Source organism: Phasianus colchicus, chromosome 4 (genome assembly GCF_987193195.1).
Source record: "Phasianus colchicus chromosome 4, bPhaCol1.hap1.1, whole genome shotgun sequence".
Lineage (NCBI taxonomy): Eukaryota > Metazoa > Chordata > Aves > Galliformes > Phasianidae > Phasianus > Phasianus colchicus.
In genome coordinates this window covers 60,208,462-60,222,211 of record NC_143439.1, presented here as the reverse complement: position 1 = coordinate 60,222,211, position 13,750 = coordinate 60,208,462, and positions in this window count along the sequence as shown.

The following is a 13,750-nucleotide window of genomic DNA, read 5'->3' as shown; positions in this document are numbered from 1 at the left end:
ATTTCTCATTACAGATACTGCACAGCTTCCTTAGTCATTTGTTTCTGTCTTTCTACAGAATTTACCATTAGGCATCTCTTCCCAGTATCCCACTTAAATATTTCTTGGACAATTACAGCTCATCATTTCTGATCTTACCCATGGCAAGCAGAAAAACACTTTTTTCCTTCCTTGCTGAAGAATCTTTGACATATTTGAGGCCTGTAGCGTGTCTTCCAGCAGCCATCTTTACTCAAGATGGGAATAGTAGGTAGGCAGCAAATGTCTAACACAGGAAGATTATGCATGAGTCCATTGCATCCAGGTCTGTAAATATAACATAGATATAATATCAGGATAATCCATCAGGCAAAAAGCCATCTGTTAATACTTGTATACTAGGAACAATGCTGTAAGTAGTAAAATTGAGCAAATGGTGAAAAAACAAGAATTCAATTGTTTTGTTTCAATTGTTTTGTCAAATAATGTGCCACAGAATTGACCTTAATCTCCTACAGGGAATTTCTCTGTCATTGGTGGAATAGTGGCATATGACCTTTGACTTCCTAACTCAAGCAGTGATGTTTATTTTCCAGAGATGTGTTTATCAATTTCACCTTTGAAATTAGTGAGCAATGAATCAAGAGAAAATGATTCAGTACAAAAGGCATACATCAGAATTACCTTAATTGACCTTACAATCATTACCCATCTACCCAAGCGCCTCATTAAACAGTATGGAAATTACTTAGCCACAGTTATTATAACAAAATTTATGAATAGGCATTTCTAAAGAAAAATGCAATAAAACTTCTGTATAACTTTCCATTCTCTCTTCCTCACTTCTAAAATGTTTCTTCATGCTCCAAATGTATGAAGAAATAACACAGAAATCCTAAAGTATGTACAATTTGTCCTGTGGGTACTTTCCTGGATCAGTAGCTAAAGCAACCGAGACTGGAAATACTTAATTCTGATAAACTATCTCTCTACATTCAGTTTTTTGTATGCTATTCATGCTAAAGCTGGACTTGAAGACAGAAAAGAGGTGATTAGCACAGTAGCCAAGACCAATTATGTCCCTTAATAATAAGTATATTATTAGTAGGAAATGTCTGGATGATTCTCAAAAGTGGACAAGGATATTGATTTGCAATAGCTTCTTAGGATCTCAGATGTGTCTATGTACATACCAAGACCTAGATTAATCTCCACTGAGTCATCAAACTGAAGTTCCTTCCCTATGCAGGCAGTGCAATATATAGGATTCCTCAGGGAGCAGCATGAAAATCACTCACTAATTGCCCATTGGTTTAGTCAGGAAATTAAAGACAATTTTATTCCCAACTTTACCACTTCAGCCAACCAAGATCTCTAATTATATAGCCCTTAAAAGTTGGAAAGAGTTGGCCCTGCCTGTGGCAGGGGGGGTTGGAACCTGATGATCCTTGAGGTCCCTTCCAACCCAAACCATTCTATGATTCTATGACTCTATGATTAAGAGAGGAATTTAAAGGCTATGATCCCCTTTTGAGACCTTTAGTCTACATATAGTGATATCAACATTTTTCCTGCAGATCTTATTTCAGCTACTGGCCATAACTTTTCTATATGAATTCAAACTGCATTCATGTCCTACTACCTTGTATTTATAATACAACTTGACAATCCAATGGTTTTCTTCTATAATATTTTTTCTGTTTTGAGCATCATGAGTGGAAAACTAGTTCTGAAACTAAAGGAAGCAGATGCCATTTTAAAGAAAATTTCCCTCTTTCTAGGAAACAAAATGGAGAGAAAAAATGCAGATAATATCGACATTTTAAAAATACTGTCAACAGGTATAATTGTACCTGACAATCTACATTCAAAACCTGAAATTAATTTAGTACACACAAGAGATCTGTACGAGAGTATGGACCTTCTACAGTGAGGTCACTTCAGAAGTGGTCCAGGTGACAGTAACCCAAAGTCATTACCTCTCTGCAACCAATTCAGTGGCCTGTGTAAAATAAGCAGATGGTCTCAGGTCAGCTTCTAATTATAAAGCAACGTCAGTGTGGAAATCTCCTTTATAAACAATACTAATTGGCGGCTACACCAGTAAAGCCTTGGGTGATTTCCTAAGAGCAGGACAGGGATGGGAAGAGTGTCATCCATGGGCAGTCACAGATAGCTTGCACCCAGCTGATGTGCCATGCTGCTCTTGGAGTAGAGCTAACCATAAGTGTTTAGCCAATTACTTGCAAAGGCAAAGTTTGAAGCATTACTATTCATTTCCACTGACAGCATGTATTTCTTTGACTACCTGAATGACATTTCACCAAAAAAGGAAAACATTAGCTTCATGAGGAAATCCTCACTTTGGCCTTTCCCACTGTGTAAGGATGAAAATAATTGGATTTGATTAAATGTCCTAAAGTAAAACAATGCAGACTCACAAATCTGACAGAGAATTTCGTTTGTAAAAGCATTAGCACAATAAAACAACTCACAATATTTTTGTAGCTAGGATATTACACTCTGCTGTTGAGGCAGCTGCAGTCGGACTCTGCTTGGACAGCAGATGGTGTCCTACTGTAACACTACACAGCAGTGCTCAAAGACAAATCTTAAACCAGCCTTTAGGATACACTTTGATTCTTATTTAATGCTCTTAATTGATTCTGTTGATTGTAGAATAAAAATGACAGATCTGTTTAAACAACCAAGCTAAATTAGAAAGGTAAGTCTGCCAAAAACAGTGACTATAAAGCATAGTTCTCATTTCTGAAGGTATTTTCCAGCATTTAAAGGCACTTTTGAAAAATGTGATCATATCACTTAGGTGCCTAAGTGGTCCTTTCCAAAGTCACCATTGATAAATAAACATTAAATGTCCCACTGATGGTCAGGGAGAGTCAGGTGTCTAACAAGCTGTGCCGTTGAAAACTTTCCCCTTAAATTATACATCATCTGCATATAGTATAGAGAAATCTGAACTTCACAGGATCACAGAATCACATAATCACAGAATTCTAGGTGTTGAAAGGGACCTCTGGAGATCATAGAGTCCAACCCCCTCCTAAAGCAGTTATCTACAGTAGGTTGCAAAGGAAGGCATGCAGGTGGATCTTCAATATCTCCAAGAGGAGACTCCACAACCTCTGTGGGCAGCCTGCTCCAATGCTCTGTCACTCTCACAGTAAAAAAGTAAAAACTTCTATATGTCCTAGCAAGGGCAATGCAGAGACTTGACAAGGAACATTTTTTTCTTCTCTGATATATAATATCTTGTACAGTGGGCATCTGGCCCATGCTGAAGCTCTCAGACACCAACATAGTTCAATTAAATATACATGGGTATTAAATTTATCCGTGTTAAATGGTGTACTGGCACTGTGTTACTAATGTAAAGGGAAGAATTTAGTGCATTCAGCCTGTGTCCAAAGCCTTTTTTTCTTTGTCTGATTGCTTTTTCCCTGTCAGAGTTGCAGAAGCTGAGAGTACTTTGTGAATAATGAGGTGAATCAGATGGTGAGCAGAAAACTGTTGTGCTAAGAAGTTACAAGTCAGCTGGAGACACTGGACTTGTTGCCTTGGTAAGCATACAGATAAAGGTAAGCGATCTCTCCAGGACTGCAAAAGGATTTGTGAAAAAGTTTAACAGAACCTGACTCATGATGAAGCCTGCTCTAAAAGTGTTCCTCCAATAGTTCCCAGTTCACAACAATTGCTGAATCACAGCTGTGGCCATTGCTAGGTCTGATACATGACTGAGCAGGCTAGTGTGACTCATCCCAGGGTTATCTGCAGTTTGCAAGCCTAGATCGAATTTACTGTCACTAGGAGGGCAAACTTTCTTGGGAACAGTTTTGTACTCCAGTGTGGTGAAATCCTTGCCTGCTGCAGCAAATAATCATAATTTTTGTATGACTAAACAAGGGTTGGGGCACAGGAGTTGTAAATGGTGTTATTTATATGATCATCAAGTCTCGTTTTTCCTTTTCACAGAAACCTTGTAAAATCCTGCACTGTTTCTGCTACTTTCATAAGAAAATAATTCTTCCTGTAGCCCCAAGTTATGGGAATAGTCTCAGTGATTTGGTATGAATCGTCATTTGGGAAAGCACTCTTGCCCTGAATCCTTAGAGACAATGTCCTTTTAGTCACACAAAGGAGATACCTGGTCTTCAGAAAATGTTTTTGTTTTCTTTATTGTCTCACAACATGACAAAAGATGCAAAAGTAAATATTCTCCAAAAACATTAACATAACCTCTCTGAAAGCAATAAAGTGATGAAACTCAGAATCTGCAAATTGTGGTGATTTGTAGCTCTTTGATTTATTGCCCTGTTGGGTTCAGAGTGAATGATTTCTACAGAGACCAGTCCCTCTAATCGGAATTTTACAAGAAACGGATGTGCTAAAAGAAACAGAACGCTAACAGGGCTTCTGGTTACTTTTTCAGCCTGATTTATAGAGCTGTAAAACTCTCTGTATCAGGGAGCTGACACCAATTTCTAGAGAGCTGTGAACAGTTGTTTTCGTCTGATTTTCCTGTGGGGCTTCTAGGCCCACTTCATTCACAAAAGACCTTGTTGAAATCCATGTCAGGTGTTAAAGAGTGTGATACACTGGTGTCACAAGCAAGCTGCTGGCAAAGGAGGCTGAGCTTTGTAGTTCAGCAGAAAAGAATCCCATCCTGTGAATGTCTGTTTTAGGGACAGATGTGTACATTTTGAGGAGTGCGCAGTGGAAATGGAGCAGGTGTTACTGGGGCTGAAATGGCTCAAGGTGGTCTGGTCCATTGTGTGGATGGAGGCTGTAAGACTGAGCAGTCCTAGAGCAGAAGTTGAGCAGGTGAAGGCAGAAAGCGAAGTCCATTGCCTCTGCTGACAGACGCAAATGTCACCTGCATGGAGACAGGTGACAGAACATTCATCCAACCAAACAACACGGCCACCAAACCAAGCACAATGCCAACAACTGAGCAAATACAAAGGACACAAGCTTTATGTCAGGCACAAGGATGAGTAGAAGAATGTCAGAAGAAAAATCACAGGCCAGGAGTGGGTACATCACCAGAATCTGTCCTCCTGGAGCTGGGCTGTGATTTGCAGTGAAATCTCATTTTGCCGCTGTGAGGATGCTACCAGACCTACAGCTAGTTATACGGCTCACATCTTTCCAGTACTGCTCCCTCGCGTAGAAAAGTTTGGCTTGCATTTTCATGCTCAAAATGATGTTGACGTAAACATTAAAATAACCTCAGACCTCTGTCAGAGGATAAGTTGTATCCTTTTAGAAAACGAATTGTGCATCAATTGCAGCTTACTGAGGGTGCTTGAGCATCTCATCCAAAGGGAGCTGCAACAGATTCTAATCCCCTATAGGCCTAGGGGATCTTCAGATCTAAGGCTCTGATCCAACCACTTGTTGCATTCCAGGACACTTAGTGCGTTGTGAGTAGGCACAACCGTGTCCAACTGGCAAAGGTTTTAGCATCAAAGCCTGACGCATTTATGAGCTGGCCGAGAGGCGAGCGTACAATGGCACCTTCTGTGAACACAACATTCAAGAAAATGTTCTCAACTTGTTATGCTGTTTAAGCTCTGATGGTTATTTTAATATATTAAATTATTAAATATTAAATATTTTCTAAAATGGTTTGCTAACATGCTGGTGTTATTTCATTTTTAGTGGGTCAAATTAAAAAACAGTTATTAATTAGTAAACCAAGGTGCATTTTATTGCACTAAAAATTGCAACCCTAAAAATTTACTGCCACTTTCCAAGGATTTGGTCCCTTTATTAAAAAAAAAAAAAAAGTATTTATATCTTAAATTAATTATAAAGATCTAACTTACAAGGAGAGGCCCTGATCTAGAAAACACATACGCTTGCAGGTAATTTTTCTGCATGAGTGACTTCACAGAATTCAGTGGGTGAGAGAGACTCTGTGAACCATGGAGCTCCTAATGGGGATAAAGTTATTCATGGGCACAACTGTTTGCAGGACTGGAGCCAAATATAACACATATACAAATTCCCATGTAGAAGAAAAGGCAAATTAATACTTAGCAAAGAGCAATTACATGTTTCTGGATGTTCTAACAGCTATATATTCAGGTCAAGGGGCATTATCCTTCCCCTTTACTCTGCCCTGCTGAGGCCACATCAGGAGAATTGTGTGTACAGTGGGGGTCACAGAGCACTACAAAAGGCTGCCCAGAGAGGCTGTGGGCTCTCATTCTAGGTGATACTGTCTGGACACATCCTGTGCACCTACTGCAGGGAACCTGCTTTAGCAGGTGGTTGGACTTGATGATCTCCAGAGGTGCCTTCCAACACCTACAGTTCTGTGATTCTGTGAATAAGTGTTTGAGCACAAACATGAATTTAAAGACACACAGTGGGACAGAAGTATAATTGAAGGAAAGTAAATAGAGAAGCAGAATAAAAAGGAGAGATGAAGTGAACACACTGTAGTCCTCTTCATGTCTGAGCTCCTCACTGTGTTGTTTCTTAGGTTCAGTAAATATACACTGAAAATATTGAAACAAACAAAATAAACCAACAGCCAATGACGACCTTTGGACATCAGATACAGGTGCTGTTCTGTCCAAAGAACACTTGATTTTGTCTCTTAATATATGCCATTATGCTTCTAGAAAAGTGTGCAGCCTAACAGAGGAGCACCAGCTCCTTCCAGACATATCCTGGAAGCAAAGGGCACTCAGATTTTCTCTCAGAGATGTGGACACCTGCTGTTTACCTGTGCTCCAGGACAAGCGGAATCCAAGTAGCTGGCAGCTATCCCACAGTACTCAACCCCTGAAGCTGGAAAGTCTGGGTAATCCTTTTTCTGGCCTGTCCTCCTCATTAAAATGAAAGTGAACACCTCAGTCCCCCTGGCTATGGTTGCGTTAAGCACTCTGAAACTTCTCCTTATGAATTGCCAGTAAAGTAGCTTGTATGCTAACATTTATGTTCATGCATTTATTTTGCCCATACTGCTGCTGCCAGGCACAGTACAATGCATTCAATGTCCTTTGCACAGGTCTTGTTGCTGTTCGCTATATGCTGCATCCTTAAGGATGTATCTTTTAGGAGATCTCTTCACCTCCCTCCCAAACTTTGGCAATCTCTGCATGAAAGACATTGTGACCATGTTGTTCCTTTCAGTTCCATGGAGTGTCAGCTGGCTATTTTTTTCTTTTTTCCTTTTTTTCCTGCAAATATCTAGCCACTGTTCTCAGAGTCACCTCTCAGAGAACATTCTCCCCTCTGTAAAGAGGAGAGGAGAGGAGAGGAGAGGAGAGGAGAGGAGAGGAGAGGAGAGGAGAGGAGAGGAGAGGAGAGGAGAGGAGAGGAGAGGAGAGGAGAGGAGAGGAGAGGAGAGGAGAGGAGAGGAGAGGAGAGGAGAGGAGAGGAGAGGAGAGGAGAGGAGAGGAGAGGAGAGGAGAGGAGAGGAGAGGAGAACAAAGTTGTGTGAAAGTGCTGCTATCCTTTTGATGGTATGGTCACCTTACAGGTTTCAGTCACCTGTGGCTTTCTAACCATCCCTCCTTTTGCCATCAGAGCCATTAGCAGGGTCATAGCTCTAAATGTCATCAGGTACCTGATCCAGCTTTAAAAATGTGGTAAGATCTTTTGTCACACAGAGTCAAGAGAACTCTATATCACCTAAGAGAAGAAATGGGGATCAGGGATTTGAGGCCAAGCAGATAAGTCAATACCAACCCTAAATGCCTCAAAGTGTGAAGCCACCTCATCAGGCACCTCATCAGGCACAGTACAACCATGTCACAGTTAATCAGGTTCTTCCCACAGGCCCAGACATGCAATGCCTGTGCAAGAAATGGTGCTTCTGTCACTCAGTTTATATCCATGCCAAACTCTCCAGGGGCATACAGGGAGCTCTGTCAAGGTGCAGCCAGGAGAAAGAGAGGTTAATCACAAAAACTGTATGGCTTCCTAATGAGATCATCCAAAATAGTGCCCTTTTGGTTTTCTCCCCTTTGTGCAAGGACTGTTTTACTGTTTGGGGTTTTTCTTTGGGAGGAGTGGTGTTTTTTTGAATGTGAGTTAACTTCAGTTATCAGTACCCAAAAGCAAGTCCATGCAGGGTCCCCCTGACAAATGCTGCCTGGCAGTCATGCCCTTCCCTCTGTACTGAATGCGGTAATTAGAGAGATGCAATTTTCCAGTAGTGCTTGACAGCCTACATCAAAGGCACAGAAACTGTTTCTGGACATTGAAAAGATAAAACTCTAATATTAACTGATGCCTCTTTCAGTTTTTATTGCAGTTCAGTGTAAACAGATGCTGCTGGTTTTGAAACTGTACGTTCAGATCTGTCAGAGTATATATATTGCAGCAGTGATATCTGCTGTAGTAAAAGCTGGGATTTAACATTGTGTGTATATACTCGATTCAACCATTTCCATGCCATTAGCTGTATGTGTGCTTGCACATTCACTGATGTCTGTCTTTACATGTACATGCCTACAAATACAAACATATGCATATGAATTAAATGGAAACTGTAACCCAATCTTAGCTAGGGTTTTAAATTAGTGGTAATACATACACGCTCTTACAAACACTGGTCTATATTTAGCTTTCACATAGCAGTGTAGAACTATTATCTCCTGTGGAACTCTGCAGTTTATGAGTCAGACCCAAAGTCTCTTAGTTTGCCTGTGGAAAGACGCCGCTGACTTTATTGGGCTTTGGACCAGACCTGAAGCCAATGCTTAATTGTCTCATATAATATAACTTTCCCTTCCAGCAAACTTAAGATAAACTTAGATTCTAATTCCAATAACTCTCTATAATTTTTTTCCAAACAGATTCCTTATGGAATGGAAATGCCCATTCCTGTTCTGAGCATTTTTCAATACTTTTGCATTTCTTAGTTCTGAAAATTGGTTCAGTCACGTTAAACATTATATAAGCTTGAAAAAGATCACAGCCTCCAACTCTCCAGAATGAAATTCTCAAGCATGAATACACAGCTCAGAAATAAATGTCATTATAAACTTCAAACTTGGCTGGTATTAAAGCCATCTTTGAGGAAGGGAAAACAATTCATGTTTGAAGAAATTCGGCCTGGTATTTTAAAAAGTAAGAATAGTTTAGGATTACAAGTCCAGCTCAGCTTTCTCATTTTACTTTATGCCCTATGCAGCTTTCCATTTTCTCTCCGTTTTTATTTACTTGAATGATGTTAAGTATGTACTTGAAGATGTGATTATTTAGAGGGTAAATTAACATCTGCACCAAACTTCTTGAGTTAGAGCTGACTGAAGACCCTTTTTTGAACTTTGAAAAGGATGTTAGGATCATCCTAATTCGGGTATCGTTGCTGACAAAATGCAGTTAAAGACATTTCATTTAAGAAATGACTCCAAGGGAGTCTTTCAAATAAAGATATTGTCAATCCTCCTTTGAACAATGTCTACAGTAAAATTCTGAAATAAAAACTCACATGTTTTCGCACGTAGACATTGGACAGGCAGTTAATACCTACAGAAAGGCTGTGGCTAAAGTTTTTTAGCTGCATGCATCACTGAAGAAAGTTTTCATGTGAATTACAGTTTGTGCCTGTATGGTTGTGACCCATCACCACCATGCTGCCCTCTGGCTCCACAGCTTCTCAGCTGATGGGGGTCTCATAGGGAACTCATATTGTGGTTCACATGGGAACACCTCTGCTCTGCAACCAGCGGTGTTTGAACAGTCAGATCACCTAGAAGGGAGGTGAGTAATTCAGGGCAACTCATGCTTAAGGTATTGATGCATGTCCAACCCACATCTGTGGACTGCATGTGGCCTGGCACAGCCCACAGCATGGCTTCCCCTTGCCCCACACCATCATGGTGGTGGCTCTGCTCCAGCCTGGCACAGCCCCTCAGCACCAACAGAGTGTGCTATGAACCCCATGTGGGCTGGAACCAGGGCAGGGGGCACAGTGCAGTGCCAGCTCATGTTATAGCAGAGAAGCTTATGGATTTTGATACTGTTGGCTGAACATAGCCCTGTGAACAGCAAAACTGTGTAGCCATGCTTTCCATTTTGATAAAGGAATTTGAGAATGGGTTTCAAGACTGCCAAAAAAATTAATATTTTTGCTTGTTTGTGACTATTTTTAGTCGACATTAATATATTATCTGCAAATTCTCTAATGGAATGTATAGAGTTGCAATCAAAAACTTGATCATGTCTCCTGACCAGACTTTCATAATCCCTCTCTTACCAGGGAGACACATCCATCACTTCACAGTCACATTTTATTCGTGCCACCACTTTTTGGCAGTATGTACATTTGGGAACAACTCTTGTCAAGGATGAAGTACAGGAAGAGTCAAATTTCATCAAAAATCTCCACTGAACACCCTGAGAGCTCACTAAGAATTGCATTCACTGCCATGAAACCAGACTGATGCATTAGTTTCACAAAAAGAAGGCCAAATATCCCACTACTTTCATGTTGCTCTCTTTTTTATACGTTCTAATAAAAAGCATTAATAAATAAAATAAGCTTTGTTACTTATATACATTAATGATAATACTACAAGGGCTGCTCTGAAAGTAATGCCTCCTGTTTTATTCTGTTGGCCCACGATGTCAGAGGCAGACATCAGTGGCATAGCAGTAGAAGACGAACCTTCCACCAATATTCTGCTACATTTTGTTGCTGTGTGACAGATGGCAGCAGAGGGGCAATCTGACAAAGTGATGTCTAACATGCCAGTGCAGGTGAAGCAAAGATGTGTCACTGAATTCCTCCATGCAGAAAAAATGACAGCCCTTGACATTCACAGATGCCTGCTGATTTATAGAGACCAAACAGTGGATGTGAGCATAGTGATGTGGTGGATGATTTCAGAAGTGGCAACAGTGATAACGGGTCAGCTCCATTGATGTAGATTATTATGAACACAGCATGAAGGTTCTTGTTCATTGCAAGCAAAAATTCTTAGCTAATGGTGGTGACTGTTGAAAAAAGAGTGTTTTATAGCTGAGAATTTGTTCTATCAAATAACACTATTGTGCTTTTTGTATCGGTTGTAGTTTCCATGGAAATAAATAGGAGGCATTACTTTTGGAGCAGCCTTTGTAGACATGGCCCCTGTACAATTCCTTCTCAAGCAGTGTGGCCCAGGTAAGCCAAAAGGTTGCACACCTGTTGGCGTGCTGACTGCGACTGGCTGCTGTTTCTCTCCGTGTCTCTTCCAGCCCCACAGCTCACAGATCGCATTTTGCAACCCTGCTTTCTGTTTTATAAACAGAATGAAATTCATAGTGTTTATGTAACCTCTTACCCAAAGAGAGGATTGACAAAAAGTAAATTCTCCAGCCAGACTGACAACATCCATGACATCCCACTGTCTCTTCTTGTGGTTTACCATGGATGCGGTTTTCACTGTAAATCCAAAGCTCATTCCAGGGTTTTGAAAAGGAGTTATGGCTTTTAGTGAGCTAAGTGCGAGGAGCAGATGCTCCCCAGGACTAAAGCACACACGGTATTATGAAGGCAGGTGTCAGAACCCCAGAAAGTCCCTTCCAGTCCTTTGCTGATGTAAATGGCAGCAGGTCCATTGGCTTACATGTAAATACATTTATGGTGTAAGACAATTGCCCCTTAATTTTTAAAGCATCCCAGCATTTCTTCTGTATTTGTTAGCTGATATTTGCATAATAATGCCAAATGCACACAAAACAGTGGATCAAAAGAAAGTTGTTCCTTCACTCCAGCTTGCCTTTGGGAAATCATTCTTTTCCCCCCTTCCTGGGACCTTTCCTCCCACCGCTTGCAGACTCCCAGATCACATAATTTTGTCATTCTCTGCTAACAGTCCTCCCACTGCCGTTTCCTTTCCCTCTTGCATGCAAAGTGAGCCTGAGTAATTGTGAAACCTGCAAATTGCCTGCCTGGGTGCTCTTTCTGACTGATGGTGGCAGTCAGAGGGATCTGCCATCATGGGGTACCTCTCCAAAACACATCGGGTGCACATCCCACTCTGCCTGCTGCTGTGTGTCTGACACAGAACACCTACAACAAAAATCGTTATGCAATTGGGCTGAAAGAACATTCATTTTTTCTGCCTCTGTCCCCAGAGCTTGGTCCTGTCCTGTGCTCATCACCCTGATTCCGTCATCCTGCTGTATGCCCCAGAACAGCACTGAACTATGAGTAAATCTTAATGTGCTGCACAGAGAGATGTGGTAGTGATTTGCTTCCAACAATAGGACACTGAATCATTCTCAAATTTTGAACATTGCTTCTATAAAACTCCTTCCCAAGTATTTCCTTGCTTGCAAGGCCTGAGCCTGTGCTGTTTAACAGAGCAGACTTGGATGTCCTATAGAGATTTGTTTCTTTTCCAAGCAAGAAGAAATGCTGACAGCATTTATATCCCCATGAGAGCCAGCTGCTTGCTGCGAGCGCTGCCGCACTGGGAGCTCCCAGCTGAGAGCACATGACTTGTGCTGGGAGAGCTTTGCTCTGGCTGTGGTGCAGTCCTCAGCTGTGTCCTGAGATAAAACTTGTGGGTTTGCGTGGTGGATTTAATGCACATTCCTGGCCAGCTGAGAGGGACCATCCCCAGGTAGCTTCCACTCTTGTTCTCCCTCTGATGGGAATTGTGTCCAGCCTGGAGCAATAAAAAATCTCTGCCATGAAGAAGTACTATAAAGTGGGGTTAACATCAGCTGATTTGGTGTTGGAAGCAAATCATTGCCACATCCTTCTGTGCAGAATGTTAAGATTTACTTATAGCTCAGCGAGTCAGAGCTCTCACTTCTAATGGTGCCTGCAGCCTTCTGGGACAATGGGTCCGTGTTGCAGAGGCCTGGGGCCAGCCCTGAGGGCTGTGTGCTGCAATGCCCTTTATCGCAGAGCCTCATTTTTTGGCTCCCTGCTGCGGAACAGATTGCTCCAGCCGGGGACAGGCACCACAAGGGACATGGAGAGAGCTAAAATCTAATGGAAGGAAACATGTAGAAATCCACAGACTCCATGGGTTAGAATATGTGCATACATACAGATATATATATACACAAACACATGTATATATATATGCATGTTTGGGCCCCCACTCGGTGATGGAAAAGGTGTCATTGCCGCAGATTCCCTTGCAGCTAAGTATTGCTGCTTTTGTGGAGAACCAAGGAGGGAGAGAAGTGCCATGCTGCATCCAACAGCTCACTGGGTGCAGTGTGTCAGATCCCGAGCAATAGGAACCGTACTTTTCGTTCCTTCACTTCTGGATTTTATTTAGATTTCCCCCCTGGCTCTGAGGAGTTTCCTGACCACGAATCTCTCTAGGTGGCCTCTATTTCTTCATCTTTCCAGCCACCTCCGTGTCTAATATAAAGTCAAACGTGTCATTAGGGGAGATGAAGAACAACGATCTCTGAGCCACTAATGAAGAGGTGACTGGGATTTTCGTTTTGCTTACAAAATACCCCCATGCAGAAGTTTACCTGCAATCAGGCAGCCCCCGGGGAACCAGTGCTAAATCTCCTATTTCTGAACACAGACGTTCAGCCGGCGTTGCCCAGCAGACCTCTCACTCTAGAAGGAAAGCTGATGTGAGGGGTGATCCCGCTCATAGAGAATGATGAGCGTCCCAGTGGCAGTGAGGAGCAGGTTCACCCCCCCCCCCCCCCCCCCCAGCCCTGACAATGAGCACAGGCGGCAGCTCTGCTCTGAGGCAGCTTCGGAGCGCTGTGTTCCCAGGCACAATCCCGAGCAGCGGGAGGGGAGGCTCTGCCCAAC